This window comes from Mustelus asterias, unplaced genomic scaffold (genome assembly GCF_964213995.1).
Source record: "Mustelus asterias unplaced genomic scaffold, sMusAst1.hap1.1 HAP1_SCAFFOLD_243, whole genome shotgun sequence".
Classification (NCBI taxonomy): Eukaryota; Metazoa; Chordata; class Chondrichthyes; order Carcharhiniformes; family Triakidae; genus Mustelus; species Mustelus asterias.
Window position 1 is genome coordinate 110673 of NW_027590214.1, and position 20413 is coordinate 131085.

Here is a 20413-nt window from a genome sequence, read left to right on the forward strand (position 1 = left end):
AGCGTCTGTGGAGAGAATAGAGTTAATGCTTCTAGTCTGGATGATCACAGATGCTGTCAGGCCTGCTGAGGTTTTCCAGCACTTTCTGTTTTTGATTAACTGAAGGTTCAGCAGGGAAAGAAGCAGGGAACTGAACACACTGAACCCAGGGGGAGGGGGTGACCCAGGATAAGGTACAGGCACAGTTCAGTGAGGCTCTGCAATGTCCATCAACACATCCACATTCAGACCTTAGAGCGCCAAGGGGGAGGGGAAGGAGAAACTATTTGGGGCACAGCAGGAGGTCACCCCTCCCCCCACTCTGGGGTTCCACATCCCTCCCACACCTGGATAGGGTTGGCTCAAGGTGCAGGAAGCTGCAAGCTGAGAGGCTGAGCTGTGAACTGGGCCGGGTTGGGGGTTTGAGTGACAGTCCTGGGGCTATATCAGGACAGGAACTGCCACAGATTCCCCCTTTTTCCTGGGACGTTTCAGTGGAGCTGTGTTGGTGAGTGTTTGTAATCTCTGTCTCACTGTCTCTGTAATGGGGGTGGGTTGTAGATTGCTGTGAGTGTTAGACTAAATAACCTCTCCTCATGCTGCCAGTTCCAGTCTGCAGACTCCATTTCTCAGTCCAGTCTGCTGCTCTGTCTCTCTCTCTCTGTACTTTGCTGCAGTGCTCCACATTCTGAGCAACATCCAGCCCATTGTTATCACCCGAAATTTGCGGCAAACGACCTTCACTGTGGCACAGCGGTCAGCACTGCTGCCTCACTGAGTCTGGGTTCGATTCCAGCGGTGGGTGACTGTCTCTGTGGAGTTTGCACAGTAAGAAGCCTCAGAACACCAGGTTAAAGTCCAATAAGTTTATTTGGAATCAAAGCAAATTACTGCGGATGCTGGAATTTGAGACCAAAAGAGAAATTGCTGGAAAATCTCAGCAGATATGGCAGGATCTGTCAGGAGAGAAAAGAGCTGATGCTTCGAATCCACATGACCCTTTGTCAAAGCTTTGACAAAGAGTCATCTGGTCTCGAAATGTCAGCTCTTTTCTGTCCTTACAGATGTTGCCAAACATGCTGAGATTTTCCAGCATTTTCTCTTTTGGTTATTTGGAATCACGAGCTTTCAGAGCACTGCTCCTTCATCAGCGCTCTGAAAGCTTGTGGTTCCAAATAAACCTGTTAGTCTTTAACCTTGTGTTGTGAGGCTTCTTATTGTGCTTACCCCAGTTCAGCGTTGGCATCTCCACCTCATGTGTGGAGTTTGCACAATCTTCCTCTGTCTGTGTGCATTTCCTCTGGGTGCTCCGTTTTTTCTCTCATAGCCCAAAGATGTGCAGGTTAGGTAAATTTGTCCCTTGGTGTCCAAGATATGTAGTGTCTAATTTGATTTATTATTGTCGCATGTTCTGGGATACAGTGAAAAGTATTATTTCCTGCGTGCTATACAGAAAAAAAGTAAATTGATAGAGTACATAGGGGGAAAGGAAAAGAGTAGGGTGCAGAATATATTGTTGCCGTTCCAGTACAGACTCGATGGATCGAATGGCCTCTTTCTGCACTGTAAGGATTCTATGATTAGTGAATTCCGGCGAACAACTTTTGAATGGAGGGGTTTCTGAGGCGCTGGGCATTGTGGGAATTGTGACCGCCATTAGTCAGTGACTAACTCTAAATGTTTAATTGCAGACTGAGGGCAGGTCAGCAACCTGAACCCTCAATTCTGTTTGTGACTCTCACAGGCTGTCTGGCCTGATGACTATCTCCAGTATTTGTTTTCTTTGTCCCAGAAACAATCTCTACAGAGTTTTGTTTCTGTGTTACTGTTTTATAGGTTCGAGTTTAGAAACACAGTTAGGAGCTGGCATAAATCAGGCTGTCTGTTGGATGCAGAACTCAGTTCATGGTCCTCCGTGTGGGTTTTTTTATTGTTGTTTCAGTCTGAACTCTATTCATAACTTGCCTCTGTGGGTTCTCTCTCAATCCTGCTGCGTTTTTCCTGCACCTTCTCTTTTAATTTTAAGTGGAACATTAATATCTGCTTAGTACACAGGCCAATTAATCACAAATTCAGAGGAATGTATTAAAAAAATCAATTCATCTCAATTGCACCAGATAGTTTTCTATTATGTCTTTGACAATGGCGCCGTTAATTCCCAAGCACGCCTGCGGGTGGGAAAGTGTCCTCTTCATTCCACAGGAGCCTATTGCGCAGGCGCAGTGCTGAATCTGGAGTGTGCGCAGTGCCACTTTGCTCTCAGCCCTGCGAGTGCGGGGGACGCTTTTTCCAGCGGGTGAGAGTCAGTGTGGCGGAGGGAGGAATGGAGTCGGGGTGGGGAGGGAGCGGAGGCTTCACAAATGCCCGCTCCAGATTGCAAGGCCCAAATAAGACCATGCCGGTTCCGGGTTTGTAACTCCCGGGGTTTTTTCCCGGGAACAGGCCCCGGTTTTCGGTCGCCATCTTGTTTCAGCGGGGAAGGAGAGCGCATGCGCTGCTGTCGGTGGCAGGTCACAATGGGCGTGGTTTCAGGGGCTGGTTCAGAACCACGATCTTCAGAGAGACAATAGGTAGCAGGGCGCATGCGCAGCTATCCAAGAACATCGGAATAAGAACATAAGAATTCGGAACAGGAGCCCGTCATTCGGCCCATCGAGCTTGCTGCATCACTCAATAAGATCATGTCTACTTTGGAGGGGCTGGATAGACTGGGACTTTTTTCTCTGGAGCATAGGAGGCTGAGGGGTGATCTTATAGAGGTCTATAAAATACTGAGGGGCACAGATCAGCTAGATGGTCAATATCTTTTCCCAAAGGTAGGGCAGTCTAAAACTAGAGGGCAAGGGTTTAAGGTGAGAGGGGAGCGATACGAAAGTGCCCAGAGGAGCAATTTGTTCACACAGAGAGTCATAGAGTCAGAGAAGTCTACAGCATGGAAACAGGCCCTTCGGCCCTCCTTGTCCATGCTGTCTTTATATTAAAATCCCAATTGCCCGCATTTGTCCCATATCCCTCTATACCCATCGTACCCAAGTAACTGTCTAAATGCTTTTTAAAAGACAAAATTGTACACACCTCTACTACTACCTCTGGCAGCTTGTTCCAGACACTCATCACCCTCTGTGTGAAAAAATTGTCCCTCTGGACACTTGTATCTCTCCCCTCTCAACTTAAACCTATGCCCTCTAGTTTTAGACTCCCCTACTTTTGGGAAAAGATATTGACCAGCTGATCTATGTCCCTCATTATTTTATAGACCTCTAAAAGATCACCCCTCAGCTTCCTATGCTCCAGAGAAAAGTCCCAGTCTATCCAGCCTCTTCTTATAATTCAATCCATCAAGTCCCGGTAGCATCCTCGTAAATCTTTTCTGCACTCTTTCTAGTTTGATAATATCCTTTCTATAATAGGGTGACCAGAATTGCACACAGTATTCTAAGTGTGGCCTTACCAATGTCTTGTACAACTTCAACAAGACGTCCCAACACCTGTATTCAATGTTCTGACCGATGAAACCAAGCATGCTGAATGCCGCCTTCACCAGTCTGTCCACCTGTGACTCCACTTTCAGGGAGCTATGAACATGTACCCCTAGATCTCTTTGTTCTGTAACTCTACCCAACTCCCTATCATTAACTGAGTAAGTCCTGCCCTGGTTCAATCCACCAAAACGCATCACCTCGCATTTGTCTAAATTAAACTCCATTTGCCATTCGTCAGCCCACTGGTCCAATTGATCAAGATCCCATTGTAATTCGATAGCGTGGTGAGTGTCTGGAACAAGCTGCCAGAGGTAGTAGTAGAAGCAGGTACAATTTTGTCTTTTAAAAAGCATTTAGATAGTTACATGCGTATGATGGGTAGAGAGGGATATGGGCCAAATGCGGGCAATTGGGACCAGTTTAGGGGTTTTAAAAAAAGGTGGCATGGACAAGTTGGGCCAAAGGGCCGTTTTCCATGCTGTAAATCTCTATGACTTTGCTACCCCCACCCCATCCATACCCATGAGTTTCTTGTGGTTCAGAACCTCAGCTTTGAATATATTCAATGACCTGCCTCCAATCCTCACTGGTGAAGACAGAGTTCCAAAGATCAATAGGCCACTGAGAAAAAAGATCTCTCCATCTTAACCTTAAATCCTTTATTTTTCCTTGATTCCCGCACCAAAGGAAGCATCCTCTCAGCATCTACGTTGTCAAGCACCTTATATCATATGAATCATAGAATTCCTACAGTGCAGAAGGAGGCCATTCAGCCCATCAAGTCTGTATCCACCACAATCCCACCCAGGCCCCATCCCCACAACCCCCTGCTTTTACACTGCTAATCCCCCTGACACGAGGGTCAATTTAGCATGGCCAGTCCACCTAACCCGTACATCTTTGGACTGTGGGAGGAAACCGGAGCACCCGGAGGAAACTCACACAGACATGGGGAAAATGTGCAAACTCCACAAAGACAGTGACCCAAGGCCGGAATTGAACCTGGGACCCTGGTGCTGTGAGGCAGCAGTGCTAACCACGATGCCACCCTTAAATTCCCAGATGTTTCAATAAGATTATTTCTCAGTCTTCTAAACTCCAAAGAGTACAGGCCCAAACTGCTCAACCTGAAAGGAATCAACCAACTGGATCTTCTCTGAACTGCCTCCACTGCAATTTTGTCCCACTAAAGTAATTCTGTGCAAGCAATAGGAGAGAATGTTTTGAATTTCTGTTCTGGACAAATGCTGATGGATTTTGGAAACTCCTTTTACAGGGGGTTAGAAGGGGAGGATTTACTCACAGCAAACTCAGACCAAAAGAAATGTTTGTCTGTCCTGAATTACAAACCTTGAATTACACCTATAACTTTCCTCATTTACACGGCGAAGATTTGAAGATTGCAACATTTTTCCCGGACACCAAACTCTCTGAGATCTTTGCAGATGTAGACTCCAGCAGATTTAAAATGTTGAAAACAGTGAAATTGTTTTGGGGTGAGTGTTGGTGAGCATTAATTTAAATTTAGAGCATGCTCTGATTCCATGGATCTCGGGCTATTGTGGCTCCTTTGCCAATGGTGCAGTGTTGGTGTCATTGGACTAGTAATACAGGGATCCAGGGCAATACACTGTGAACCCTGGGTTCGAATCCCACAATGGCCAGATGTTGAAATTTGAATTCAGTACAAATCTAGAATTAGAAGTCCATTGATGACAATTGTTGTAAAAATTCATCCAATTTAATAATGTCCTTTAAAGAAGGAAATTACTACATCCCCCAGCAATGCAAGCCACTCAGTTCAAGGGCAATAGATGCTGACGCAGCCAGCACATAGAGTCATAGAGCAATACAGCACAGAAACAGACCCTTCGGCCCAACTGATCCATGCCAACCATGGTGCCCTCCCAGCTAGTCCCAATTGCCCATGTTTGGCTCATATCCCTCTAATCCTTTCCAATTCATGTACTTATCCAAATGCTTTTTAAATGTTTAAACCTGCTGTTTGAACCTGCCTCAACCACTTTCTCTGGCAGCTCATTCCATGTACACACCACCCTCTGCATGAAGACGTTGCCCCTCAGGTCCCTTTTAATCTTTCCCCTCTCACCTTAAACCTATGCCCTCTAGTTTTCAATTCTCCTACCCTGGCAAAAAGACAATGTGGGTTCATCCAATCTATGCCCCTCATTATTTAATACACCTCATTATAGTCACCCCACATTCTCCTACGTTCGAAGGAATAAACCCGAGCCTGTCCAACCTCACGCAATCACTCAGGCCCATTAGTCCCGGCAACATCCTCATAAATCTTCTTTGCACTCTTTCTAGTTTATCAATGTCTTTCCTATAACAGGGTTACAAAAACTCTACACAATACTCCAAGTGCAGCCTCACCAACGACTTATACAACGATAACATAATGTCCCAACTCCTATACTCAGTGCCCTGACTGATGAAGGCCAGTGTGCTAAATGCCTTCTTCACCACTCTGTCTACCTGTGACGCCACTTTCAACAAACTATATACTTGTACTCCTGGGTTCCTCTGTTCCTCAACACTCCCCAGGGCCTTACCATTCACTTTATAAGTTCTACCCTGATTTGACTTTCCAAAATGCAACACTCACACTTAAGACCATAAGACATAGGAGCAGAATTAGGCCACTCTGCCCATCGAGTCTGCTCCGCCAATCAATCACGGCTGCTATTTTTCTCATCCCCATTCTCCTGCTTTTTTCCCATAACCCCAGATCTCCTTATTAATCAAGAACCTACATATCTCTTTCTTAAAGACAGTCAATGACCTGGTCTCCACAGCCTTCTGCGGCAAAGAGTTCCACAAATTCACCACTCTCTGGCTGAAGAAATTCCTCCTTATCTCTGTTTTAAAGGATTGTCCCTTTAGCCTGAGGTTGTGCCTCTGTACTCTATTATTTGTACTAAAATCCATTTGCCAATCATCGACCCACTTCCCTAACCGATCAACTGATCAAGATCCCCCTGTAATTTTTGATAACCTTCTTCACTATCAGCGATACCTCCTAATTTAGTATCGTCTGCAAACTTACTAACCATGCTTTTTATGAATTTTTAAACGGCCATCCATTTCTCTGTTTCACCTCTGCCCTCCCTGATCAGCTCTCTGCCATTGTCTACCTTCCTCTGCCTCTAATAATGGGTGTATTTTAACTATTATTTCCGCAAGCTATGTCTTGATGAGGTCTTTACCACTTCACAACTCTATTCACTGCTGATTTACCAGCTTAGTCTTACAATGTTCAGGAATTGTTTCTCTTCCACTGGAGATCATTTCCCTTCCACTTCTAACAACAAAGAACAATACAGCACAGGATCAGGCCCTTCGGCCCTCCAAGCCCATGCCGCTCCCTGGCTCAACTAGACCATTCTTTGTATCCCTCCATTCCCACTCCGTTCATATGGCTATCTAGATAAGTCTTAAACGTTCCCAGTGTGTCCGCCTCCACCACCTTGCCCGGCAGCGCATTCCAGGCCCCCACCACCCTCTGTGTAAAATATGTCCTTCTGATATCTGTGTTAAACCTCCCCCCCTTCACCTTGAACCTCTGATCCCTCGTGAACGTCACCACCGACCTGGGGAAAAGCTTCCCACCGTTCACCCTATCTATGCCTTTCATAATTTTATATACCTATTAAGTCTCCCCTCATCCTCCGTCTTACCAGGGAAAACAACCCCAGTTTACCCAATCTCTCCTCATAACTAAGCCCCTCCATATCAGGCAACATCCTGGTAAACCTCCTATGTACTCTCTCCAAAGCTCCCACGTCCTTCTGGTAGTGTGGCGACCAGAACTGGACGCAGTATTCCAAATGCGGCTGAACCAACGTTCTATACATCTGCAACATCAGACCCCAACTTTTATACTCTATGCCCCGTCCTATAAAGGCAAGCATGCCATATGCCTTCTTCACCACCTTCTCCACCTGTGATGTCACCTTCAAGGATCTGTGGACTTGCACACCCAGGTCCCTCTGCGTATCTACACCCTTTATGGTTCTGCCATTTATCGTATAGCTCCTCACTACATTATTTCTACCAAAATGCATCACTTCGCATTGATCAGGATTGAACTCCATCTGCCATTTCTTTGCCCAAATTTCCAGCCTATCTATATCCTTCTGTAGCTTCTGACAATGCTCCTCACTATCTGCAAGTCCTGCCAATTTTGTGTCGTCCGCAAACTTACTGATCACCCCAGTTACACCTTCTTCCAGATCGTTTATATAAATCACAAACAGCAGAGGTCCCAATACAGAGCCCTGCGGAACACCACTAGTCACAGGCATCCAGCCGGAAAAAGACCCTTCCACTACCACCCTCTGTCTTCTGTGACCAAGGCAGTTCTCCACCCATCTAGCCACCTCCCCCATTCTGAGCTTATATTGACCAACAAAATCTGATACATTTTTATTCCCTGTAATTCATTCTGCCCACCCTGAAACGTTAATCTTCTTTCTGTCTAAAAGGATGGTCTCTTTCCTCATGTACACAATTAAAGGGCAGGAGATGGCTGACATTTAAGGGGACAGTAAATTAATATAGAACAGAGATATGTCTCGTGTTATTATATGGTACCCAGATTAGATATATAATTTATGTTTCTGTAATAAAATACATTTATTATTATTTCTTGCATTGTAATATAATACTGTAGCAATGTTATACATTTCCAATCATAAAGTCATTACAGCACAGAAGGAATCAATTTGGTAACTCGAGTCCAGGCTGACTCTCTGTATAACATTCCAGTCCCATTCCCACTCTACATCCCCATTCTCCTGAAAGTTTATTTCCTTCAAGTGCCCATCCACTTTCATTTTTAAATAGAATCCTATTCTGAATTTCTATCCTGTTCTGACACTGATGATATGTGTAAACTCATTTCACAGGATATTGAAAGAGGAATCACAGCCCGAAATCTCAAACATCACGTCTAGATCTGACAGAGTCATATTCCTTGGGAGCTGAATATCATCGGACTTTGAATCGAGAAGGAGAAATGATTGTCCGGTCTGTTGATTTGAAAAGATTTCAAACATCAGTGTGACTGGAAAAGCACCAACACTCTGCCACACTGGAGTGAGAGTGTTCCAGTGCACTGACTAAAGAGCTTTAACCAGTTAAACAGCCTGAATAACTATCACACCATTCTCAGCGGGTAGAGACTGTATCCGTGTTCTGTGTGTGGATGAGGCTTCAATTGATTGTCCACCCAAGACAGAGGCAAGGACACCTGCACCATGGAGAAACCATGGAAATGTGCGGACTGTGGGAAGGGATACAGATACCCAAATGAGCTGGAAGCTCATCGGCGCAACCACACTGGGGAGAGACCATTCACCTGCTCTCAGTGTGGGAAGGGATTCACTCAGTCATCCAGCCTGCAGACACACCAGCGAGTTCACACTGGGAAGAGACCGTTCACGTGCTCTCAGTGTGGGAAGGGATTCACTCAGTCATCCAACCTGCAGACACACCAGCGAGTTCACACTGGGGAGAGGCCATTCACCTGCTCTCAGTGTGGGAAGGGATTCACTCGGTCATCCAATCTGCGGGCACATGAGCGCATTCATACTGGGGAGAGGCCATTCACCTGCCCTCAGTGTGGGAAGGGATTCACTCAGTCAACCCACCTGCGGATACACCAGCGAATTCACACTGGAGAGAGACCGTTCACCTGCTCTCAGTGTGGGAAGGGATTCTGTGATTCATCCAGCCTGCTGTCACACCAGCGAGTTCACACTGGGGAGAGGCCATTCACCTGCTCTCAATGTGGGAAGGGATTCACTCGGTCATCCTGCCTGCGGACACACCAACGAGTTCACACTGGAGAGAGGCCCTTCACCTGCCCTGTGTGTGAGAAGAGATTCAGTCGGTCATCCCACCTGCTGAGACACCAGCGAGTTCACGAGTGATGACAGGGGTTGGATTCTGCTGTTATTGTTTCTGCTCTCAATTACATCCAGGACTGCGTTTTGTTCATTCTCACAGTTGGTCAATGGGGATGGTCGGGGGGTTTCTTTCTGCTGGACTGGCCGGTCTCATGACTTTGCCTCCAGTGGACTGATGCTCTTTGAGTCTTGTTGCGAATACCTGGTTTCAAATTTCAGACGGATCACAGAGTAACAGGGTGTTAGGAAGTTAAGAAATATTTAGTCACTATTTCTGTTTGAAACTCCCCCAGATGTCCATCCAATTTCCTTTGTAATTGTTTATTGTCTCCACTTCCTCCACCCTCGTAGGCAGCGAGTTCCAGGTCATTATCATTCGCTGCATCAAAATATTCTTCCTCATATACCCCCCCCCCCCCCCCCCCCCCCGCCCCCCCCCCCCGCATCTCTGACCCAAAACCTTAACTCTATGCCCCCTTATTCTTGTGCCATCAGCTAATGGGAACAGCTTTTCTTTGTCCACCTCATCTAAACCTGTCAGAGTCTTGTCCACCTCTATCAAATCTCCCCTCAACCTCCTTTCCTCCAAGAGGAACAACCCCAGCCTGACATTGACAATAAAGAACAAACTAACAGAATATGTTAATACCTGAAATCAAATGGGAATGTTTAATTTCTGTTTTAAAGATATTGTGAATATATTGTCCTGGACAATAAAGGAATTGGAATAACTCACCTTGGGTGTGGTTGAATGGAATATATCAATCTGGTATCCATCTACAGTCTAGTGAAAGTTTTGGAATGTGTAGCTGGAAATCCCTCCCTAACAGCACTGTGGGTGTACCTACACCTCAGGCATTGCAGCAGTTCAGGAAGGCAGTGTTGGGGTTGACCATGGCCGAGGCAGCTACATACAGCCACATATTCTGTTATAATTGAAGGACTGCAGATTGAATGTGAGGCATTGTGGGACTGGACTATCATGACCACATTCCTGTGACTGCTCAGTTTCTGCAATCACGGACCATTAAACTGCTAAGCAGGGCCCCAACAGAGGACTTGGTGAGAATATTTACTCAGAATGAGTTAGAATTAAACTGGGGTGGCACGGTGGCACAGTGGTTAGCACTGCTGCCTCACAGCGCCAGGAACCCGGGAACTAAGAACAAGAAACTTATCGATTAAAATGATCAGAGAATAGAGCCAACCTTTCGAGTCTGGATGACACTTCGTAAGAGCTCTTATAAAGGGTCATCCAGACTCGAAATATTGGCTCTATTCTCGCTCCACAGATGCTGTCAGACCTGCTGAGATCTTGCAGCATTTTCTGTTTTTGTTTCAGACTCCAGCATCCGCAGTATTTTATTTTTATGATAAAATGATTCGGTCTGATTGGAATTCCCACGACCCTCCCGCAAAACAGAGGGAGTGGTGGCAAAGGGAGAAAAAGGATAAGGATGATAAAGTCTGGGTTCTGATTCTCTGAGCCCATGTAGGATTAACAAAATGAGTGAATCAGTTTATAAAGAACAGAAGTTACCCATCCCTAACAAAAACTGATCAAATTAAGTAGGTTGAGGAATAAAACAAAAAAATTAATAGATGATGTTTAAAATCATTTGTTTTGTTTTAAACTTGTGTAAAGTGACGTAATTGTGGGCCAAGTTTTTGCTGCTCACTCCCCACCCCTTTAGGTTCTGTCGAAACGTTAACCCTTTCAGCAGACAGTTCATTTGTTTTTAAATCGCCTGAAGACTCATCTGTCTATTTTAGTTCAGAATTGAAGATTTATGGGAATTGGCTAAGATGGTCTTTTGACATTTTTAAAGTATAAAAACGTGGTCTTGAGAAGGCAATTTGGGAGAGAGGTGGAGAGAGATATGTTTACAGAGAGGTGTGGAGAGCTGTTGGTTTTACAAGTTATCCATGTTTTTGGAGCGGTCACTTCATGTCCTGGTCTGAGAGGGATGGAGAGAAGTCTGTTCAATTGTTAATGTTAAACTTTCTCTATTAATTGTTAATTGACATTCTGTTTTTTATCTTTCTGACTTGTTACATTTTTAATGATTAATAAACTTTCTGAATTCATGATTTAAAGTATTCTTTCTTGCCATATGGTTAAGTCACTGGAACCTGGTGTGATTTACGATTGGGGAGGTTATTGTAAACAAGAGAACCCCCATAAATCTTAGTTCAAATAAATCAAAGTTCTGACAAATGGAATGTTATCCTTTATTATTCCGGACAAATGTGAGGTATTGCATTTTGGAAGGTCTAATACAGATAGGAGATATACAGTAAATGGCAGAACCCTTAAGAGTATTGATAGGCAAAGGGATCTGGGTGTACAGGTACACAGGTCACTGAAAGTGGCAATGCAGGTGGAGAAGGTAGTCAAGAAGGCATACGGCATGCGTGCCTTCATCGGCCGGGGTATTGAGTTTAAAATTTGGCAAGTTATGTTGCAGCTTTATAGAACCTTAGTTAGGCCGCACTTGGAATCTAGTGTTCAATTCTGGTCGCCACACTACCAGAAGGATGTGGAGGCTTTGGAGAGGGTACAGAAAAGATTTACCAGGATGTTGCCTGGTATGGAGGGCATTAGCTCTGAGGAGAGGTTGGAGAAACTTGGTTTGTTCTCACTGGAGCGACGGAGGTTGAGGGGAGACCTGATAGAAGTCTACAAGATTATGAGAGGCATGGACAGAGTGGATAGTCAGAAGCTTTTTCCCAGGGTGGAAGAGTCAATTACTAGGGAGCACAGGTTTAAGGTGCGAAGGGCAAGGTTTAAAGGAGATGTACGAGGCAGATTTTTTACACAGAGAGTGGTGGGTGCCTGGAACTCGTTGGCGAGGGAGGGAGTGGAAGCGGATACGGTAGTGACTTTTAAGGGGCGTCTTGACAAGAACATGAATAGGATGGGAATAGAGGGATATGGTCCCCAGAAGGGGTTTTTAGTTAAGTCGGGCAGCATGGTCAGTGCAGGCTTGGAGGGCCGAAGGGCCTGTTCCTGTGCTGTAATTTTCTTTGTTCTTTGTTCTATTACGAGAGAAATTGAACACAGGAGTAAAGATGTTGTAGTTCAGTTATACAGGGCGTTGCTGAGACTGCATCTTGAACACTGGCTGCAGCTTTGTCTCCTATTTAAGAAATGATACAAATGCATTGAAAGTGGTTCAGAGGAGGTTTAATAATTGCTTCCCAATTCTTGACCCTCACAGGATAAATTTTGTCAGAACTTCCTTGTCTTCAGCTCTGACAAAGAGTAATCCTGACTCAAAATGTTGCCTCCATTCTCTCTTTACAGATGCTGTCAGACTTGCTGAGATTGTCCAGCATTTTCTGTTTTTGTTTCAGATTCCAGCAACAGCAGAATTTTGCCTTAATACCAGTTCTTGTTGGATCAGGGCATCAAAAGTATCGGGTATAGCACGAGAACGCAACACAAACAGATCAGCCATGATCTAAATAAACGGTGGAGCCGACTCAAAGGGCCAAATGGCCGACTTCTGCTCCGATGTCGAATGTTGGTCACAAATTCCTGAGAATTGTGAAACAAGGCTGGAAGATTCGCCTTGCTTGTGTTAGTGGGAAAATGTCCAGGAGAACCATCACTGTGAAGGACAGTTCTGGGATTAAAGGTTGCCAGACTGGAAAAGGAAAACAATGGAAATAAACGCTTGGGGAGTAAAGAATCACTTTGGGCTGGTTTTTGGAGAAAGAGTGTCAACATTCTAAGGCAAAGTAAAATATATTCATTGAGTGGATATTTAATGGTGTTAAGAGTAAAAGGGCAAAGTTTAATTGTACAGTTTAAGGGCTATGTTCCCTATAAAAAAGTGTTTAATCATTGTTGCTTCCAGTTTGTTGGAATAAACATAAGAAAACTTGAAGTTTTGTCGTGTGATTCTTTAATTTGTTTACTGGGTTCAGAATTCATTTTTTAAAATTGTTGATCGTCAGAGATCCTAACAGTTCATTTAAAGCCACATGTTTTGACTTCCCATTTGAGCCTGTGGCACCTTTCTGTCTCTCTATTGCTCGTGTCAATGACAGCCAGGCGACGGAGCTGAGGGCTGAATTTAGCTGAGAATAATGGGGCCAGCGGATTCACACTGAGGATAACCCGTTCACCTGCTCCAAATGTGGGAAGGAATTCGCTAACTCTTCTAACCTGATCTGCCATCAACGAATTCACACTGACGAGAGACCTTTTAAATGCCCAGACTGTGGAAAGTGCTTTAAAAGTTTTGGGAACTTGATGACCCATCAACGGGTTCACACTCGAGTCCGTTCAGATGCTTTCACTGTGGGACTGAGTTCAGACAATCATCTCCTCTCACTGTAAACCAGCGAGTTCACACTGGGGAGAAACCATTCATCTGCTTCAAGTGTGGGAAAGGATTCAATCAGTCATCCAACGTGCTGACACACCAGCCAGATTGGAGTTTGCTGTTAATCACATCCAGAACTGAACTATATTTATTGGGGTCTGATGTTAACAATATCCAGTGCAGATTTAGATATTAGTATTCTGGGTTAAAAATAAAATAAAAAATCAACTTTGTTTTAATTTTTGAATGACTGCATCTTCATTTGGGAGGCTGGGATTATCCCCGTTTCGAGGGAACTAAGGAATAGACCATAAGCCGTAGGAGCAGCATTCGGCCATTCAGCCTTCATTATAACAATGATCTCATTGTGATTCCTGCTGGTTGGGAAATGTGCGATATTGATGCCAGTCTGTCTTTCTTTAATTATCTTCAATCCCAGTCCTCTGGTTACTGACCCGCATCAGTGGAACAGTTTCTCCCGATCTGCTCTATCAAACCACCCGTCCCCACCCCGATAATCTTGAACAGATCCATGAAATCTCCATTTCAGCTTCTTTGTTCTAAAGGGAACAAATTTGGGGGAGGCGATGCCTAATGGTATTATCGATAGACTATTAATCCAGAAACCCAGCTAATGTTCTGGGGACCCGGATTCGAATCCACATTTTGAAAAAGATGAACAGTGTCTGTGGTACCTGCTGGATGTGGTGCAGCACATTTCCCAGGACATTGGAGCAGTAATGAATGAGGCCAGGATGACAGAGTCAAAACAACATTATATTCTTTATGCTTGAAACCTGTCTTAGAATTCTCTTCATTAACTGGACCATCAATGTGAGGGGAATTAGCATCTTCTGTAATTCCAGAGCCCAGAGACACTGATTACCCAGGGATGTTGTTCTGTAATTTACACTATCCCCCAGCAGGGCTCTTCACCCAGGCTGACAAGAGGCAGCTCAGTGTTAGTGATTTGTCACTGCTGCTGTTCCAGATGTTGTTCAATATAGATTCAAGTTTAGAGAAAGGAGTGGAAATGGGTCATCAGAACTGCTCACTGTCCCTGGAGGGTAATGGTTACTTGAATTTCTCAAACATCGTGGTTTGTAAAGACACTGTTATTTCATCTCCAGTGTTAGTCAGAATGGGCTGTATTCTCCACATGATCCGGCTGGAATTATCTGTGTGGGTGTGTCTATGAATGAAGATGTCTGTCTGGGTGTGGGTGTGTGTCTATGAATGAAGATGTCTGTCTGGGTGTGGGTGTGTGTCTATGAATGAAGGTGTCTGTCTGGGTGTGGGTGTGTCTCTATGAATGAAGATGTCTGTCTGGGTGTGGGTGTGTCTCTATGAATGAAGATGTCTGTCTGGGTGTGGGTGTGTGTCTATGAATGAAGATGTCTGTCTGGGTGTGGGTGTGTCTATGAATGAAGATGTCTGTCTGGGTGTGGGTGTGTCTCTATGAATGAAGATGTCTGTCTGGGTGTGGGTGTGTGTCTATGAATGAAGATGTCTGTCTGGGTGTGGGTGTGTGTCTATGAATGAAGATGTCTGTCTGGGTGTGGGTGTGTGTCTATGAATGAAGGTGTCTGTCTGGGTGTGGGTGTGTCTCTATGAATGAAGATGTCTGTCTGGGTGTGGGTGTGTCTCTATGAATGAAGATGTCTGTCTGGGTGTGGGTGTGTGTCTATGAATGAAGATGTCTGTCTGGGTGTGGGTGTGTCTATGAATGAAGATGTCTGTCTGGGTGTGGGTGTGTCTCTATGAATGAAGATGTCTGTCTGGGTGTGGGTGTGTGTCTATGAATGAAGATGTCTGTCTGGGTGTGGGTGTGTCTCTATGAATGAAGATGTCTGTCTGGGTGTGGGTGTGTCTCTATGAATGAAGATGTCTGTCTGGGTGTGGGTGTGTGTCTATGAATGAAGATGTCTGTCTGGGTGTGGGTGTGTCTCTATGAATGAAGATGTCTGTCTGGGTGTGGGTGTGTGTCTATGAATGAAGATGTCTGTCTGGGTGTGGGTGTGTCTCTATGAATGAAGATGTCTGTCTGGGTGTGGGTGTGTCTCTATGAATGAAGATGTCTGTCTGGGTGTGGGTGTGTGTCTATGAATGAAGATGTCTGTCTGGGTGTGGGTGTGTCTCTATGAATGAAGATGTCTGTCTGGGTGTGGGTGTGTCTCTATGTTTGCCCATGTCTGTGTAAGAGACAGGGAGAGACAGTGTGTTTGGATCTCTGTGTTTGGATATCTTTATGTGCTGCTCCTTCTTAGATGGTTTGTCTCAAAGGTTCCTCTCCGGGTGATTTGAATAGAATCATTCAGAGATTCTTCATCCTGGGTGAATCCACAGGCTAACCATCTGCTGTGTAAAACCTGACATCCACACCACCAGACCCCACTTTTCCTGGAACAACATCAAGTGTTTGCTGCTTTCCTGATCCTTCCTTTTCCCTCCCTTCTCAATTATATCACTTCTCATGATTCTGAATTTCAGAGAGGACAGACTCATCCCACTGAATGCCCTCCAAGGACAACCGCCTCATCTCAGGAATCAATCCAGTGAAATTTATTTGCACAAAGACAGTGAGCAGATAGAACAAAGACCAAAAGAGGGAAATAGATAGAGACAAAGACTGTTCGAGTGAAAGAGACTGAGTGAGATTTACAGTCATAGTCATACAGTGCAGAAAACACCCTCCGACCCATCGAGTCTGCACCAACAATAGCTACCACTAAACCCCATGCTAATCCCATTTTCCAGCACCTGTCCCATATCCTTATATGAATGCTAGAATATTTCAAGTGCTCATCCAAATACCTTTTAAAGGATGTTAAGTTTCCAGCCTCCACTACCTTCCCAGGCAGTTTATTACAGATTCCCACCACCCTCTGATTTTTTTTTCTCAACTCTCCTCTGAATCTCTTGCCAGGCATCCTAAAACTATGTCCCCTCATGATTGACCCCTCAACCAAGGGCTCTACTCACCCGGTCCATATCCTTCATGATCTTATTCACCACAGTCATGTCCCCCTCAGCCTTCTCTGCTCTAAACACTCTAAACCTATCCAGTCTCCTTATAGCTCAAATGTTCCATCCCAGGCAGCATCCTGGTGAATCTCCTGTGTACCCCCTCCAGTGCAATCACATCCTTCCTATAGTGAGGTGACAAGAACTGCACACAGTACTCCAGCTGTGGCCTAACCAACATTCTGTACAGCTCCAACATTATCTCCTTGTTCTTATACTGTATGCCACGACTGATAAAAGCAAGTGTCTCATATGCCTTCTTATCTATTCTATTCAGCAGCTCTGTTACCTTAAGTGAATAAGTACCCCAAGATCCCCATCTGCTCCTCTGATTTTACCTCGTGTCCTTCCATTCATTAATTATTTCTTTGTCTTGTTGCTTCTTCTAAAGTGCATCACTTCGCACTTATCAAGGTTAAATACCATATTTTAAAAATTCATTTGTGGGACATGGGCGTCGCTAGCTGGCCATCCCTAGTTGCCCTTGAGAAGGTGGTGGTGAGCTAGTGGTGAGCTACCTTCTTGAATCGCTGCAGTATATGTGCTGTGGGTTTACCTACAATGCGGTTAGGGAGGGAATTCCAGGATTTTTACCCAGTGACTGTGAGGGAATGGTGATATATTTTGAAATCTACCAGTGTTCTGCCCATGTGACCAACCCAACTATATCTTGCTGCAACCTACGGCAGAGTGGGGTAGACTCTAAAAGGACCCTGGGTCTCTGGAATACTCGTCCAGTAACAATCCCACCATGCACATTGGTAGATGTATCAATTGGTTTAATAATTTTATACATTAACCCTATAGTTCTGACCGTAATTGGATGACAAAGCACAATTTTGTGTTGAACATTATCTCCTTCCTATGGCGGTCCTCTTACCCAGCATTCGCAGCGAGAGAGAATGTGCCGCATTGTCACAAGAGCAGCCGCTTGCGCAGGCGCAGTACCTGATTCTGAGTGGAGCATGCGCTGTGCGGATTCGGACTGGTCCATGCGCAGTGTGGGTGCTGGAGCTGCAGGGAGGCGGGGAAGTGAGTGCAGAGGCTTCAGAAACAGCCAGTGGAGGAGGCCTCAAACCCCAAATAAAAAACCCCCGGGCCCGAGTTTGCACCGACCCGGGGGGTAATTGCAGCACCTCTACAATCGGGGAGGTGGTGGTGACATCAGTGACACAGCCTCATGTTCTGGGGATGGGTTCAAGTCCCATCATGGAGCTGGGGGGGATTTAAATAGAATTCACAAAACGCTGGAAAATCTGGAATATAATTTCATTTGAGTAACCATTACAGCTGTGAACAATTTAAAAAACCCATCCTGTTTATTCATGGGAATCTGCTGTCTTTCCATAGACTTGCCAACATGCGATTCAGTCTCTAACTGCCCTCCTCAGGGGCAGGAAATAAATGCTGGTCTTGGCAATAAAACACACATCACATGAAATAGTGAAGGAGAAACACTGATAGACTTGGGTTAATGGCTGTCATCTTTCTCGGGGGCAAGACACAGGCACGGTTATCACTGTCCCTGTGAGAAAATATGAATTTCTATCCTGGACTGACATTGATAGATTTTGGAGTCTCCTTTTCCAGAGGGTGAGAAGGGGAGGAATTACACACAATAAACTCAAACCAAGAGAAATATTTGCTTCAATTTTTAACTTTGGACTTTTTTTTTACAGGATATTAGAAGTGCAGGAGTGGAAGGGAGAAAACTCAAACCAAACATCGCATCAGGATCTGACGCTGTCGCCTAAATTAGTGTAATCTGAATATCATTGGGTTTTGAACATGGAAGGGGAAAGCACGGTTAACAGTGGAGAGAATCCGTACACGTGTTCTATGTGTGGACGAACATTCAGCCGATCATCTGGCCTGTTGAAACATAAATGCAGTCACAACAAGGAGAAACAATGGAAATGTGGAGACTGTGGGAAGAGATTCAGATTCCCATCTGAACTGAAAACTCATCGACACAATCACACTGGAGAGAGACCATTCACCTGCTCTGAGTGTGGGAAGGGATTCACTACCTCATCCATCTTGCTGACACACCGGCGAGTTCACACTGGGGAGAGACCGTTCACCTGCTCCAAGTGTGGGATGGGATTCATTTGTTCATCCCTTCTGCTGAAACACCGGTGGGTTCACACTGGGGAGAGGCCATTCAACTGTCATGAGTGTGGGAAGGGATTCGCTACCTCATCAATCCTGCTGACACACCAGAGAGTTCACACTAGAGAGAGACCATTCAGATGCTCTGATTGTGGGAAGGGATTCCCTACCTCTTCTATCCTGCTGAAACACCAGCGAGTTCACATTGGAGAGAGGACGTTCACCTGCTCTGATTGTGGGAAGGGATTCACTGATTCATCCGACCTGCTGAAACACCAGAGAATTCATAATGGGGAGAGGCCATTTATCTGCTCCGAGTGTGGGAAGAGATTCACTCAATCATTCAACCTCCTAAAACACCAGCGAGGTCACACCGGAGAGAGGCCGTTCACCTGCTCTGAGTGTGGGAAGGGCTTCAGTCAGTCATTCATCTTGTTGAAACACCAGCGAGTTCACACTGGGGAGAGGCCATTCACTTGCTCCAGTTGTGGGAAGGGATTTATTGATTCATCCACCCTGCAGAGACACCAGCGAGTTCACACGGGGAGAGACCATTCACCTGCTCTGATTGTGGTAAGAGATTCAGTCAATCATCCAACCTGGTAAAGCACCAGCGAATTCACACTGGGGACAGGCCATTCACCTGCTCCGTGTGTGGGAAGGGATTCACTCAGTCACCTCACCTGCTGAAACACCAGCGTGTTCACGAATGACTGCAAGGACTGGAGTTTGCTCTTAATCACATCAAGGTCCTGACTATTTTCATTGGTGTCTGTTTCTGCTGATAAATCCTAGCCCAGTTGGAAGGTTTATATTTTGGGTGGAACTCAAATACACAAGCTTTATGTTCAACACAGTGTGATGAATGCTTTTAATACCTCAAACATGTTAGTTCCATTTGAAGGGCTTCCCCCTCTCCCGTCTCCTCCATCCTCACCTCCAACAAGTGTGAGGAGCTCATGGAGCTTCTTTGTCACCAAGATTGAGACAATCTGATCAGCTGCCTCTGCTCCTTCCCTCTCTTCCATTCGCCCACCGGGCCAAACTGTCTTTAAATTTCCTTCTGGTCTGACTCCTGAACTCATAAATACAAACAGGAAGTGCTGTAAAAACACAGCGCGTCTGACAGCACCTCTGGCGAGAGAAACAGATTTAATGTTTTGGGAGGCACGGTAGCACAGTGGTTAGCACTGCTGCTTCACAGCGCCAGGGACCCAGATTTGATTCCCGGCTTGGGTCACTGTCTGTGTGGAGTTTGCACATTCTCCCCGTGTCTGCGTGGGTTTCCTCCAGGTGCTCCGGTTTCCTCCCACATTCTGAAAGACGTGCTGGTTAGGCGCATTGACCCGAACAGCTTGTCTGGACTTGCAGAATCTCACTGGCTGTCCTGTCTGGAGACAATACACATCTCTTTAACGTGTGCTTAATGCTCCCTCCATTCACATTGTTTGTACCTTTAAGACTTGATTATCTGTAAAGACTGCATTCCAATCATTATTCTGTAAATTGAGTTTGTGTCTCTGTATGCCCTGTTTGTGAGCATTTCTCC

At 45.2% G+C, this 20413-nt stretch overlaps 1 protein-coding gene across 1 annotated transcript in view; it reads right to left on the bottom strand.

The window, feature by feature from the left end:
• Positions 1–20413, bottom strand: part of LOC144485885 (uncharacterized) — an 83003-nt gene that overhangs the window by 15080 nt on the left and 47510 nt on the right. The window lies entirely within an intron of this gene.